This window comes from Lissotriton helveticus, chromosome 8 (genome assembly GCF_964261635.1).
Source record: "Lissotriton helveticus chromosome 8, aLisHel1.1, whole genome shotgun sequence".
Lineage (NCBI taxonomy): Eukaryota > Metazoa > Chordata > Amphibia > Caudata > Salamandridae > Lissotriton > Lissotriton helveticus.
In genome coordinates, this window is record NC_136069.1 from 146101673 (window position 1) to 146115120 (window position 13448).

Below are 13448 nucleotides of genomic sequence, written 5' to 3' on the forward strand. Positions count from 1 at the left end.
CCTATCGGCGTGGTGCCAAAGAAGGAGCCAGGGCAATTTCGCCTAATTCAGCATCTGTCATGCCCGGAAGGGAGGTCGGTGAACGATTACATATCAACGGAGCTGTCTTCGGTTTCATACTCGTCAGTGGATGTGACATGGCGGCTGGTGGCGTAGGTGGGAGGGGGAGCCCCCATGGCAAAATTCTACATTATGTCGGCATTCAGGCTGCTGCCGAGGCATCCGAAAGATCACCAGTTGTTGGGGATCCAGTTCGAGGGGGACATATTAGTGGACAAGGCGCTGCCCATGGGGTGATCGATCTCGTGCGCCTTGTTTGAGCGCTTCAGTACCTTCTTGCAGTGGGCATTTTCCTGGCACACTGGTAATGAGACGGTGACGCACTACCTGGATGGCTTCTTCTTGGTGGGACGGCCTGGTTCGGCGGACTGCCAGCAGCAGCTGGACGGTTTCACGGAACTCATGGGTTACCTGGGTGTGCCCCTGGCACCAGAGAAGACGCATGGTCCCAGTACGGTGCTGTCATTTCTGGTACTAGAGCTCGACTACGTGGCCATGGAAGCCCGCCTGCCGGAGGACAAAAAGGTGCATATGGTGGCATTGGTGGATGGCATGTTGAGGAAGCAGAAGGTGACGGTTCGGGAGGTCCAGATTCTGTTGGGTCATTTGAATTTTGCGGGCTGCGTCGTTTAGGCAGGTTGTATATTTTGCAGCCGCCTGGGTCTGGCGCTGCCCGGTCTCATGTTGCCGCATCATCACCTCCGATTGTCAGCAGGGACGAAAGAGGACCTGCGCATGTGGCGGGCTTTTCTTGAGAGCTTCAATGGTGTGCCCATAGCGCCCCTTGAGGACTGGGAATGGGATGTAACCATCTCGTCGGATGCAGCGGGGGTTGGCGGTTTTGGTTTGTACTGGCAGGGGCGGTGGTGTGCGGAGGAATGGCCGCCACATTGGCAAAGCGGGGGACGGAGCATTGCTTTCTTGGAGCTTTTCCCGCTCTTGGTGGCAGTGATGGTGTGGGCGCAAGAGTTGGCGCACAAGCGGGTGATTTTTAAAGTAGACAACATGGTGGTGGTGCAGGTCATTAACAGACAGTCCGCCAGGGACCAGCAGGTGCTCAAGTTGATGAGAGTGTTTATTCTGAGGTGTTTGGAGCATGATATTTTGTTTCAAGCTCGGCATGTTTCCGGAGTGGACAATGACATTGCGGATGCTTTGTCTCGTTCACAGTGGCAGAGGTTTCATGTGCTAGCCACGGAGGCGGACGAACGCAAGATGCCGGTGCCGATGGGGATGTGGTCCGTGGGAGAGACCGGGTCGTACAGCTGGTAAGAGCGTCAGTGGCGGTTTCTACCTGGAGAGCATACGAACAAGCATGGCGGGAATTTTTGGAAGGTGGGGCGGTGCGGCAGGACGATCACTGGTGGCGGTGCGAGCAGATGGTGCAGTTTATGGTGCGACTGATGGACAAAGGGATGTCGAAGGTGACGATTGCCTGCAAATTGACGGCAGTCTCCTTCATGGGGAAGTTGTGGTGGGGATATGCGCCGTCGGCGGGGGAACTGGGTGCGCGTTTGTTGGAAGGTTGGGCGCGAGAGAAGGGTGCCAGAGTGTATCGGCGGTGGACCATCACTGTGGGTATGCTCAGCACTGTGATTCGACTTTTGCCATCAATTTGCCACAACCGGGAGGAGACCGTGCTGTTTTCCATGTTCATGTCGTGGATGTATTTTGGGGCGTTTCGAGTCTCGGAGCTGGTGGGGACCAGGTGGGGGCCAAGGCGGTGAAATTACGACGTTCTAAGACCGATCAGCAGGAAGTGGGGAAGTGGGTCGTGATGGGTCCGGTGGAATCAGATGCGGTGGGTTGGGGTAGGTTGTTGGTGTGCGCAGGGCAAGTGGGGATGGGGGAAGTCTTCTGTCGGGATGACCACAGCAGGGTGACGGCAGCTTAGTTGTTAGGTGTTCTGCGGCACACTCTATACGCCATGGGTGAGGACCCGAGGGTTTTTGGGACACACTCGATCCGCATTGGGGCGGCGACGGATGCGGCAAGAGAGGGTTGGGGGAAGGAGGAACTCATGTGCTTAGGGCTTTGGAAGTCGGACTGCTACAAGACGTATATCAGGCTGAGGGGAGTGGGGTTGGAGAACCGCGCTTGATGGCGTCTTTTCCTGTGGCTCACATATGTGTCTTTACAGGTGCAGTGGCGGGACCGGAGGAGGCTGTCCTGTCTATCCTTATTGTGGGTCACTCCTTCGTGAAATGGGCGGAACGTGCAGAGTGGGAAAAGAACCGGAGTTTGAATCTGGAATTGGATCCAGGGTTGTTTGTTTGTCAATGGCAGGGAAAAGGGGGGTATGCGGTGGCATGAGCTGTTGCCAGCATTGAGTAAGGTGGTCAGGAGGGGAGTGTGTCCGGATGTGCTTGTTATCCACTTTGGGGGGAACGATTTAGTGCAGTGCAAGGGACTGGCTTTAGTCGAACAGATGAAGAGGGATTTGTTGGAAATACGGCGCCAGTGGTCAGGCTGCCATGTTATGTCAGAATTTATACCGAGACAGATCTGTGGAGACCGAGGCATCTAATTTCAGGAACTGCATGGAATCTGTAGCAGGTTGGATGACCAAAAATGTCCTCAAATTAAATGGGGAAAAGACAGAGGTTCTTGTTTTCGGAGGCAAACATGAGATCTGGTCGGCTGACTGGTGGGCATCTGCCCTCGGAACCTGCCCCACACCTACCCCTGCAGCTCGTAACCTAGGAGTAGTACTTGACACTACACTTTCCCTTGACAAGCAAGTAAATAGAACTGTCTCCACCTGCTGCGGGGTCCTAAGGATCCTACGTAAACTCTCAAACTATCTTTCCCATGATTCTAGAAAACAACTCGCGGTGGCCCTTATTTCTTCACGCCTAGATTACTGTAATGCGCTTTATCTAGGCATAAATAAGAGGCTGGTTCAACGTCTGCAAGTGGTGCAGAATGCTGCAGCCAGGTTCGTTGTCAACGCCCCTAGACGATCCTCAGGCTCCGCTATAAGAAACCATCTTCACTGGCTCCCGATACAGTCCAGGATAGACTTTAAGGTTCTCTGTCTCACCCACTGTCCCCTTCATGGATCCGGTGCAGAAGACATTAGGTCTCTTGTGTCTTTCTATACCCCTGGCAGGGCCTTGCGCTCTGCCAACAAGAACCTTCTGTCAGTTCCGCGGACGATGAAGGCCAGATGGGGAGGGAAGGCCTTCTTTGCCCTTGCCCCGAAGCTCTGGAACCTACTTCCTAACGAGCTCAAGGGTCTTGCGTCTCTTGCTCATTTCCGCAAAGCCTTAAAGACCTGGCCCTACACAGAAGCCTACCTATAGACTTCCCCCCTGGTCTTTGCACTACTTTTAGCCATTCCATCCCATGCGCCTTGATGCCTCTGGGCAAAGTCTGCGCAATATGAATCTAACTTCAATATAAATCTAACTTCATTCATATGGAGAGGAGTGGAACGGCCGGCGGCTATAGATAGGGCGCGCAGGAAAATTAACAGGGAGATGAGGTGTTTTTACGAGAGGAAGGTTTGGGTAGGATGGAACATCCGGAACTATGCTACAGGGCAGTGTACTTTTTTCGGGAGGATGGAGTACACCTATCTCGGTATGGGATGGAGTTGTACGTGGTGCAATTGAAGGAGGCGCTAGACAGGGCCATAGGAGTATGCCAGTATCCTAAGAGACAGGATCCCTAAGGTGGGTCTAAAGCCGTCAGGACGACTTTCGAGTGGCATTTTTTCCTAACAGTGCAGGGGGGAGTTTATGAGGTCTGGGTTTACAGTTGGGTAGATATAAGAATTTATATAGTTAGGTAGCTAGGAAAGTTGGACATTGCAATTTGGTGTTTATAATTGTTGCTGGGGGGATCCAATTTTAGGGGTGGGGGAGAGGAGTATGTTAGGAAGTATATATTTAGTGAGGTCTAGTTTTGTTCGGCACAGACCAATGAAGCGGTCTTTTACACAGCAACAAGCTGGTCTGTGGTATGTGCTGCCCTCCCCACCCCATTATGAGCCCAATAGGGCTTCAGTAGGGGCGGCCAACCAGCGGGAGGCCTGCCCCTCCCGGTCATTTTGGCCCGGGAGGTGGAGGGCAGCTAGCACCTGAGTTGGGCTGGTTGGGCTTTTTGGGCTCCTTTTGGGCTGGGTGGGCTTGGCATTTTTGGAAAGTACCCACCATTTTGGTGGTAGTGACCCAGCAGCCGGTTGTACGTGACCTGGGGGTTGTTCTGTTTTCTCCCGCCCTCCCGCCCTTGGTTTCTTTTTGTCTGGAGGGGTTGGTACTGGGTTGTCGGGTCTGTGCAGGATGGGGTTACGAGGTGGTCTTGTTGGGACCAGGTGCATCGGGAAGTTATATTGTATTGGAGTTTTTGTCGCTGGAGCAGGTGCTGGTGTGTTTCTGTAGGCCTTATGGGGCGTTTTTTCCTAAAAGTGCAGGGGGGAGTTTATGAGGTCTGGGTTTACAGTTGGGTAGATATAAGAAGTTATATAGTTAGGTAGGCAGAAAAGTTGGAAATTGCAATTTGGTCTTTATAATTGTTGCAGGGGGATCCGATGTTATGGGTGGGGGAGCGGGGTATGTTAGGAAGTATATATTTAGTGAGGTCTAGTTTTGTTCGGCACAGGCCAAGGGTATGTATTTGTAAGGTGCACCTGTTTCCAATAAAGCGGCCTTATACACACCAACAAGCTGGTCTGTGGTATGTGCTGCCCCCCCACCCCATTATCGGCCCAATAAACAAAGGCTTTACACATAAAATTAAATTTTTAACCAGAATGAAAATTCTGATTTATATATGCACTGAATGCTTATACGGTGACTCATTATTTGTACCTTGTCTTTACAAGTCGTTTGCCATTAAAGTAATTATATATTCCTTAGGTCTACTCGAATCTTGCTGTCACCCTGCTTGACAGCTACTCCACTATCATGAGGTAAGTACCTCGCTGCTATCAGAAGACTTGTCTAATACTAACTCGGAGACTTTTAGAATCACGCACACAGGCACACGCTCACACAAATATAGCTGCGTCAATCGGACAAAAGGTGAACTAGCCTTGGTACCCCAGCAATTGCAATTTATGGTGTTCTTCACTTTCGGGATGCATGATTCACTTATCGAGCAATAACTGAAATTGTCGGTTCCACAAGCTTGGGAAAACACCATGTCTTGAGTGCAAAGTAAGATTTTAGATTTTGTGCATGTATAAAGTTAATGCTCCATTCTTTTAAATCTTTGTTACTACGGCTGTCTACGATAATAAAAGTAGCATGTGTTCTGAGATCGTCACCCACCCAGAAATTAGTTTTCAATTTACTGTGACTTTAGACGTCGGCTATCATGCAATGAATCCGAAGCCAACTCTTGCAACGTTACATGGGTGCTGAACTGAAAAGGAGGCTGATCATGCATAGCAACATATTACGAAATTTAAAAAATGAACGGATTATGTTGCATGAAATTTATTTTGTACCTAAGCTAATCATCTGTCCACTGCTTACACTGAATCTCCGTGAATTCAACCTAAGCTCTGTGTGATGATCTTTTAATGTATGCCATTTGTCTGTGAATTCAACACCTCCAGCTCGTATACAATCAATCCCACAAGTGAACATATTTTAAGAAATCCTTTGGGATTCGGCAGTGCTGCTAACGTGTCAGGTGCAGTGCTTAATTTGAGCAAGTGCTTTCAAATGCTCAGCACTGGCACTTCTTTCACAGGGCCGGGGCTACAATTTCTGACCCTACAGGTGGTGGTCTCAATATTAATTGTTCAAATTCAAAATAAAAAGAATAACATACATTGCAGGGTGACTGGCAGGTAAATGTTCATGGACAGGCCAGCATACGCCCATCCAGGCAGGCCTGATTGTGTATCACAATGTTCGTGATGATGTCATCATGCCGATCATCATGCCGATCACAAATCCAAGAAGTCATCATTGCATTCTATTCTCATAGTCTGCTGCACTGCCTGAGCCTAAGCCTCCCATTGGATAATTGTAGGTGGGGGCTGGCGTATGACAGAGTTGAGGTAAGGAAGCTGCAAGAGTGCATTTGGAACTTGGGAGTGAGAGTTCTTGAGGAAGAATACATGAAAGTAAGTGTGGACTTTCCACTTGCTGCGTAGCCAGAGTAGCATATCCTGCAGCCCTGCATTGCTGCTATCCTCAACGTGCTCGATGCGACTGTGGCCCAACACAACTTTTGTGTGCCATGATGTCACCTGTAGAATCTGTGCGCTGCACCCCTGCATGGTAATTGCTGAGCGTGCGTCAGTCCAGTAGGCACCACAGCCATACTTACCGGCATTGGCAGCATTACGGCTAGGGGCAATGCCTGTGCTGTAGCAGGCAGGGTCACAGAAAGCTGAGCAGTGGATGCCGATGCCATCGCTATTCCTGGACCTACGAATTACAGGCAGCACTAATAGTGACATCACCTGCTGTGCTTGTGCAGCCGTCTGTTCCACAATAAACCCAATCATAGTGCACTGATTAATATATGCAAAAAAGCATTTTCATTTGGTGTACATTTTGCTTTTGCACTCGGTGTAGGTAAGAAAGTAAAACATGCCATCTTCCACTTCTTTAGGAATGACAACAGGAAAACGCAGAGTTAAAAATAGCAGGGACATGTACAGGCTGACGACAGGGGTCACAGGCAGCAGCAGTGTTATAGATGAGAGAGAGAGCAGGAGTAAAGAGGAGAAAGAAACAACAGGAGAGGAGAGAGATAAGACAGAGCTAAGTAGGAGAAAAGGAAAGCAAATCAGATACAAAGAGAAAGCAGCCATGATGTGAAGAAGAGAGCATTAAGAAGAGAGAAGATAGAATGAAAGAATGTAGGACAGAGGAAAAAACGCAGACAAATGATAAAACGGAGACACAGCTAATCACTGCTAGAAGAGTGATAGTAAAGAGCCAAGATCGAGGAGAGAAAGAGCAGAGCATGGATAAAAGTGAAGAGGAAAAAAGGCAGGGCTAGAATGAATTGAGGGCAAATCAGAAATACAGGAAATAAGGTAACACACCAGGTGTGACAAAGATGATAGAAAACTATTTGAGAGGTGAGAGGATAGACTCTTAGAGCAAAGACTTAGGGGACAGACAACAGATCAAGGTTAGAAGATAGAGACTGAGGCGGTGAGTGTTGAAAGTGGGGCTCACAGGAGGAAGAAGTGAGCTGTGGCCTCCTTGGCAACATTTTCAGCACCTGCACTGGTCAGGTGACCCAAGATTGGAGTACTGACAGCACCTCAGCCAATACAAGTGCCCAGCTCAGAATTCCAAAGTTCTCTGAAGTCGCATGTGCTGTTGAACTGAGCTGTTCCCCTGGCTATGGGAGGGTGTTTCCCAGTTTGCAGCACTCCTGCGCGAGTAAGTTATGACAGATCGGGCAATTATGCCCTTCCTAGATTGCTGTTGGCAGTTCTGGATGGAGGGAGGGGGTCGGCGTATACCATAGTAGCTTGGAGCAGGGCTGACTCCAGGTGTCGAATTGAGCAGTGGGTGGCCAACAAAAATATTCTCCTAGTGAAATCGCCTGGGCATCAACCAAGCACCCAGCGCAGGCACTTTGGTAAGCAGTCCACCAATAGGAGCCCAGCATTTGTGATTGGCACAGTAGAGAGCGAGTGGCGGTCAATGAGCTAGGTTAAAGCCCATATTGTAGCTACATAAAGTCTCGCAGAGCAGCCCAAGTGTGCTCACTCTTAGCTCGACCTAATAAAAAGCATACATTGCCATAGTAGTTAGTAGTCTCTCGCACAGAAGTGAACTTGCTGTGATGTGCTCCTTGTGGAAGGGCAGAACGCTGTAACTCACAGTGAAGTTAATGAATGACTGAAGTGGGATGACTCAGTGCCCCATGCTATATGGTGTAGAGGGTAGAAAAAAATGTGAATGACACAATAACAGATTCATGGACGAAGAGTGCTGGCTGAAAGCCCCTTTAAGTAAGTATATTATACACATCATTGATGTACTATTAAAAGGTCTTGGTAGATGTCAGATCTAAAAATTAAGAGAGGTGTCATGGCATGTGGATATTTCCATCCTCACATAGACAAAGTGTTGAAGAACTGCTGGTTCAAACTATGGCAGCCCCTTTGAGTCCTTCGTTGTCTCTCAAAGCATTTTATATTTTTGGTTGTGGGGTCTTTAATCAACTACAAACAACACCGTGGGAATGACATTTTGGCTGGTGTTCCTAGTTATCACTTAACTTGGCTTTCATGAGTCCAGAATGAGATAGTCCAGCTCATTTTCGGATAACAGAAGCACAACAAGTTATTCAGGATTATCATCTTGGCTAGGCTGGGGCAACAACTCAATTATGTCACCATAACTTTCACAAAGGAAATTATGAGAACTTCGCACAGGCCTAATTCTTGACTCTTGAATCTTTGCAGGGTCCAGATGTGAGTCCTATGCACACTGTCAGTAGAACCAAGCTCTACCTGACCGATGAGCCATTATAAGTGCAAAAGCAGTCCTGGGTTGCTTGTGTTCCAGTTTAGGGAGGACACGCCCTGGCAGTTCAGGCTGGGCTATACCTATTGGAGTAGGGTCAAAACTCATTGTCGTATGGCTGAGGTGGCATGGGGTGAAAAGTGATGGATTGGGAAGCAACCCTAACAATTGCCTGTGGCTAAGAATAATTCAAGAATTCTAATCATCACCTCATTTGTGATGCACTGACTAGGTCCAATAAGATAGCCTGTAACTAGTTAAAAATGAATTGAGAATAAAATCATAACAGAACTTTCAAAGGGCCTAGCAGACCAAGGGCTGATTATTTATTTATTTATTTATTTATTTGTGGTTTTGTATAGCGCTAGAATCACTCCAACAGGAATATCTCTGCGCTTTTGACCGGTAAATCTGTAAACATACTGAGGAATGAGTTTAAATTTCATTTTTGAATAAAATGGTTTTTAACTGCTTGCGGAAGGCTAGGTGTTCTTTGCATTGTCTTAAGGTCAGTGGTAGTCTGTTCCACAACTTTGGGCCCATGGTGGAAAGAGCTCTACCTCCATGCCTAGCTTTTTTGACTTGGGGGACCACAAGTAGAAGACTGGTGCTTGATCTGAGGGACCGTGCTGGGACATAAGGAACAAATCTCCGTTCAAGATAAGTAGGTCCCTGTCCGTTCAGACACTTGTGGATCAGACAACAAATTTTGAATTTGGCCCTTTGTCTAACTGGGAGCCAGTGTAATTGCTCCAGGAGGGGTTTTGAGGGAGTTCTCGGAGGGGCATTCAGAACAAGGCGAGCTGCCGTGTTCTGGATGACCTGCAATTTATCTAGCACTCCTTCGTTGACGGATAGTAGCAAACCATTGCAATAATCTATCCGGCTCAGAATAAGTGCTTGAACGAGAATTTTCCTCACTGAGTTGGGTAGAAGGGGAAAGACTTTACGAAGCAGGCCAATAGTGTAGAAACATATCCCTGATATGTAACTAGTATGCTGCTTAAGGGATAGATCATGATCAAGCTGAATACCCAAGTTCTTCACGATCTGCTTGGGTTCGGGGACAGCCCCCAGCTCTGCAGGCCACCAATCAGGAGTCCAGAGTATCCTAGCTTCCCCAAATAGCATGATCTCCGTTTTGCTGACATTGCATTGGAGATAGTAGGAAGACATCCAATGCGCCACTTCTTTCATGCCATCTGAAAAGGAGTTCCTAACCTTGGCGGAAAGAGATTTGAAGGGGAACAGGAGTTGCGTGTCATCTGCGTAAGATACGGGAACAAAGCCGTATCTACGCAGCACTCCTGCCAGGGGTGCCACATAGATATTAAAGAGCGTAGGGCTCAAGCATGAGCCCTGTGGCACCCCCTTAGAGATCTCAATTTCCACCGATCGGTATGTACCCATGATGACTCTCTGGGTACGGTCAGCTAGGAAACTCTTTAGCCATTCAAGGGCTTTGTTCTTAAGGCCAGCGCTCGACAACCGTTGAATTAAGATGGAATGAGATACGGTGTCGAACGCTGCCGATAGATCTAACAGAACCAAGATGACTGATAAGCCCTTGTCCTGGTAAGCGTGGAGATCATCAGTAACCGACAACAAAGTAGATTTGGTACTGTATTTGGGGCGGAATCCTGATTGAGACTCATCCAAGGCCTGTACTTGTTCAATATGTCTGGATAGATGTCGATTGACATATTTTTCTGTGACTTTCCCCAAGAAAGGTAGCAGAGAGATGGGTCTTAAGTTTGTCAGATCTGCCCATGGTAGGGCGGTGTTTTTTCTCAGAGGTGTGACAAGAGCTCGCTTCCATTCCTTGGGGACAGTGCCTGAAATGAGTGAGAGGTTCACTAATTCTGTGATCAGTGGACTAAGTTGTTCATCCAGAGTGGGTATTAGTCTAGCAGGGATAATATCCTCTGGACTACCACTTTTAATCTGTTTTATGAGACTTGATACTTCTTGAAGTGTAACAGGGGGAAAGGTGTCCAAGGATTGTGAGTCTGGTATGGAGTCAGAGAAATTGGATAAGGGAATCTTAGGAACTGAGGCTGAGGCCTGGTTAGTACTTAAAATTTTATCATAAATTTTGTCAATTTTGTTCAAGAAGAAACAGGAGATCTCATCACACAGCTGCTGGGATGAAGTATCAGGAGCTTCACATGCTGTTGGTTTAGCAAATGTCTGTACTATTTGAAAAAGGACTCGAGGGGAATTTCCCGCTTCTTGTATCTGATTAGCAATATGTGCTTTTCGCGCACACCGTATCGCTTTGTGGTAGGAGGATAGTGCACTCCAATATTTTTCTTTATCTTCTCGTAGATGGGATGTCCTCCACCTTTTTTCTAATTTCCTGGCTCCTTGTTTGAGAGTTCGCAATTTGTCAGAAAACCATACTTCTTGCTTTCTGACCGGCCTGGATTTAAAAGACTTTAGTGGGGCGATTTTATCTATCGTTTTCCTGGTTTCATCTTCAAATTTCTCAAGAGCTACTTCAATATCGTCCAAATGTCGTAGTACAGGAAGGTTAAAATTATCTTTAAAAGTAGAATTAGTGACTTTGTGCCACTGTCTGCGGATACAAGGTAAAGTGCTGAGGTGCTTGGGTTTGGGCGCCTGAGGGGGGGTGATAAATTCCACAACGAAATGATCAGTCCAGCTCACCTGGGTAGCAGGTGGGCAGAAAATCGTGTGTATATTGGAAAAGACTAAGTCTAAAGTATGACCAGCCTGATGTGTAGGTCCTTGATTCTTTAATGTCAAACCTAGAGTTGATAGGTCTGTTATTAATGATTGAACATCAGTACAATCATGTTTCTCACCATGGACATTAAAGTCTCCGACTAATGTGAACTCACAGTCGTCATTAATATGTGAGGCAAGTAGTTCAATTAAATTGTTGGAAAAATTTTTGTAAGGACCAGGTGGCCTATAAACCAGAGCACATTTATAGTTTTCCTTAGAGGACTGTATCTTAAAAATCTAAATTTCGATGTTGGGGGAACAAAATTCATCTAGAATTGTAGCTTTCAATTCTTCTTTATATACCACAGCAATGCCGCCACCAGTTTTGACAGGACGGTCCAATCGCAATAGTTTGTAATTACACGGAATGGCAAGAGTGATGGCCGGAGTGCAGTGTGGTTTGAGCCATGTTTCAGTAAGAAAACACAGCTCAGGTTGATAGGAAGATATCATATCCCATACCTCCGCCGTGTGTTTTGAGAGGGACCTAATATTACATAGGATATTTTTCCTACCTCGTGGGGCGGTGTCTATGGCTGGAGAGGGCATGAATGGCGTCAAATCACAGCTATATGTGTGAGAGAGCAATGTTTGAGCTGTGGTAAATTGAATGCGACAAAGACAGCAAGAAAAGGGACCTTCAACCTCTAATTGAGAGGTACACTCCGCATTTAGTAGGTGAGGGACATTTAAGCTGCGTAGTGCCCTAGAGGAATATATAAGACTCATCGGGGCGGGGGTAAGCGGTGTAACAACAGGACCTGCCATGGCCCCTGGCCCGGTCTGGCGCGGACGGGCGCAGACGGGCAGGTCTTTGGCTGGTCTTCGGCGTGTCTGAGGCGCCCCCTATGACCTATTATGATCTTAGCAGATGGGATACTCCATCACAAACGAGACGGATATCACGTTTGCTATATTACAAGTTCCAGGGGATATAATGGAATTGTAAATTGGCGGACTGGAGATATGTCATGTTTATGACGGAGTAACCCTGTTCACCAAGATTGTAATCAGACCCTTAAACCCCAACCTTGAGATCAAAGAGCCTAAACTCATTGGCTACCAGGGTGCTGGCCACCGAGGTCAAAATTCAAAGCCTCGAAGTGGCAAAAACATCTTTGCACACAAATTGGCCACATTTCAAGATCAGAAACAATTACTCTAAAATGTGAAAAATTTGAAAACAGCACAAAAAACTGAGGATCATGCAGGAAGGAGCAGAAATGACAAATGTAGATATATTTATAGTGGGCTTTTTTTCAGATCAACTCGGAGATAGTTATGATACAAATTCAACTAGAAAGAGTCCACCGAGTCAGCAATAAAGAGTTAGAGATACAAGCAGCTCAAGAGACATATTAGCTATATTTCATAATTTACAGATGAAAAAGAAAGTACTGAGAGCAGCACAAGTCAAAGAACGAATAATTCATCAGGGTTTTGAGTGCACCCTCTTCTAAGAAATCACACCAGCAACTGTGTTACAGCATCAATAACTCAGACCTTTTGAAAAAACTACAGGGCATATTACCAACAAAGTGGCGAAGAGATGTGTTAGCCGCCCTGGCTTAACACCTTTCTTCGCCACTTCGGAAACGCTAGGCTGCACCATATTACCAAGGATATGGTGCAACTTAACGCCAGCGCAGGCAGGGCTTCATGCAGCACACATGTAAGTTACAAATTGGCATTTTTAAAAAGAGGTTTGTTTATGTAAAGGTAGGGACACCTTCCTGTACATAAACAAACCTTGGCACTTTGCTTTTTCCATGTGTGCTGCACAAGGCAGCACACATGGAAAAAGCAAAAACGAGGAGAAATAAAGCATTTCTCCTCGTTCCGCCACCTTAAGAACAGGTCTTTCCTGTTCTTAAATTTGGTGCTGCCACCTATTATCGCCTCTCATGATAATAGGTGACAGCGTCGAAGTGAATGGGTGTTGCGGTGGAACGCCCACCGCAACACCCACTGCACGCCCCCTTTCACGATGAGTTTATCGTGAAAGGGGCCCTATTACCAAGGCAGCGTTAAGCCAATTAATGTGGCTTTAAGCCACGGTAATTGACTTAACGCTGCCTTGATAATAGGACGATGCAAATATCGCTGCGTTATTGTCAGAAAAGTGCCGATGACGCGGTGATAAGGGGCTTGATAATATGCCCCTACGTTTATTATTGTTGG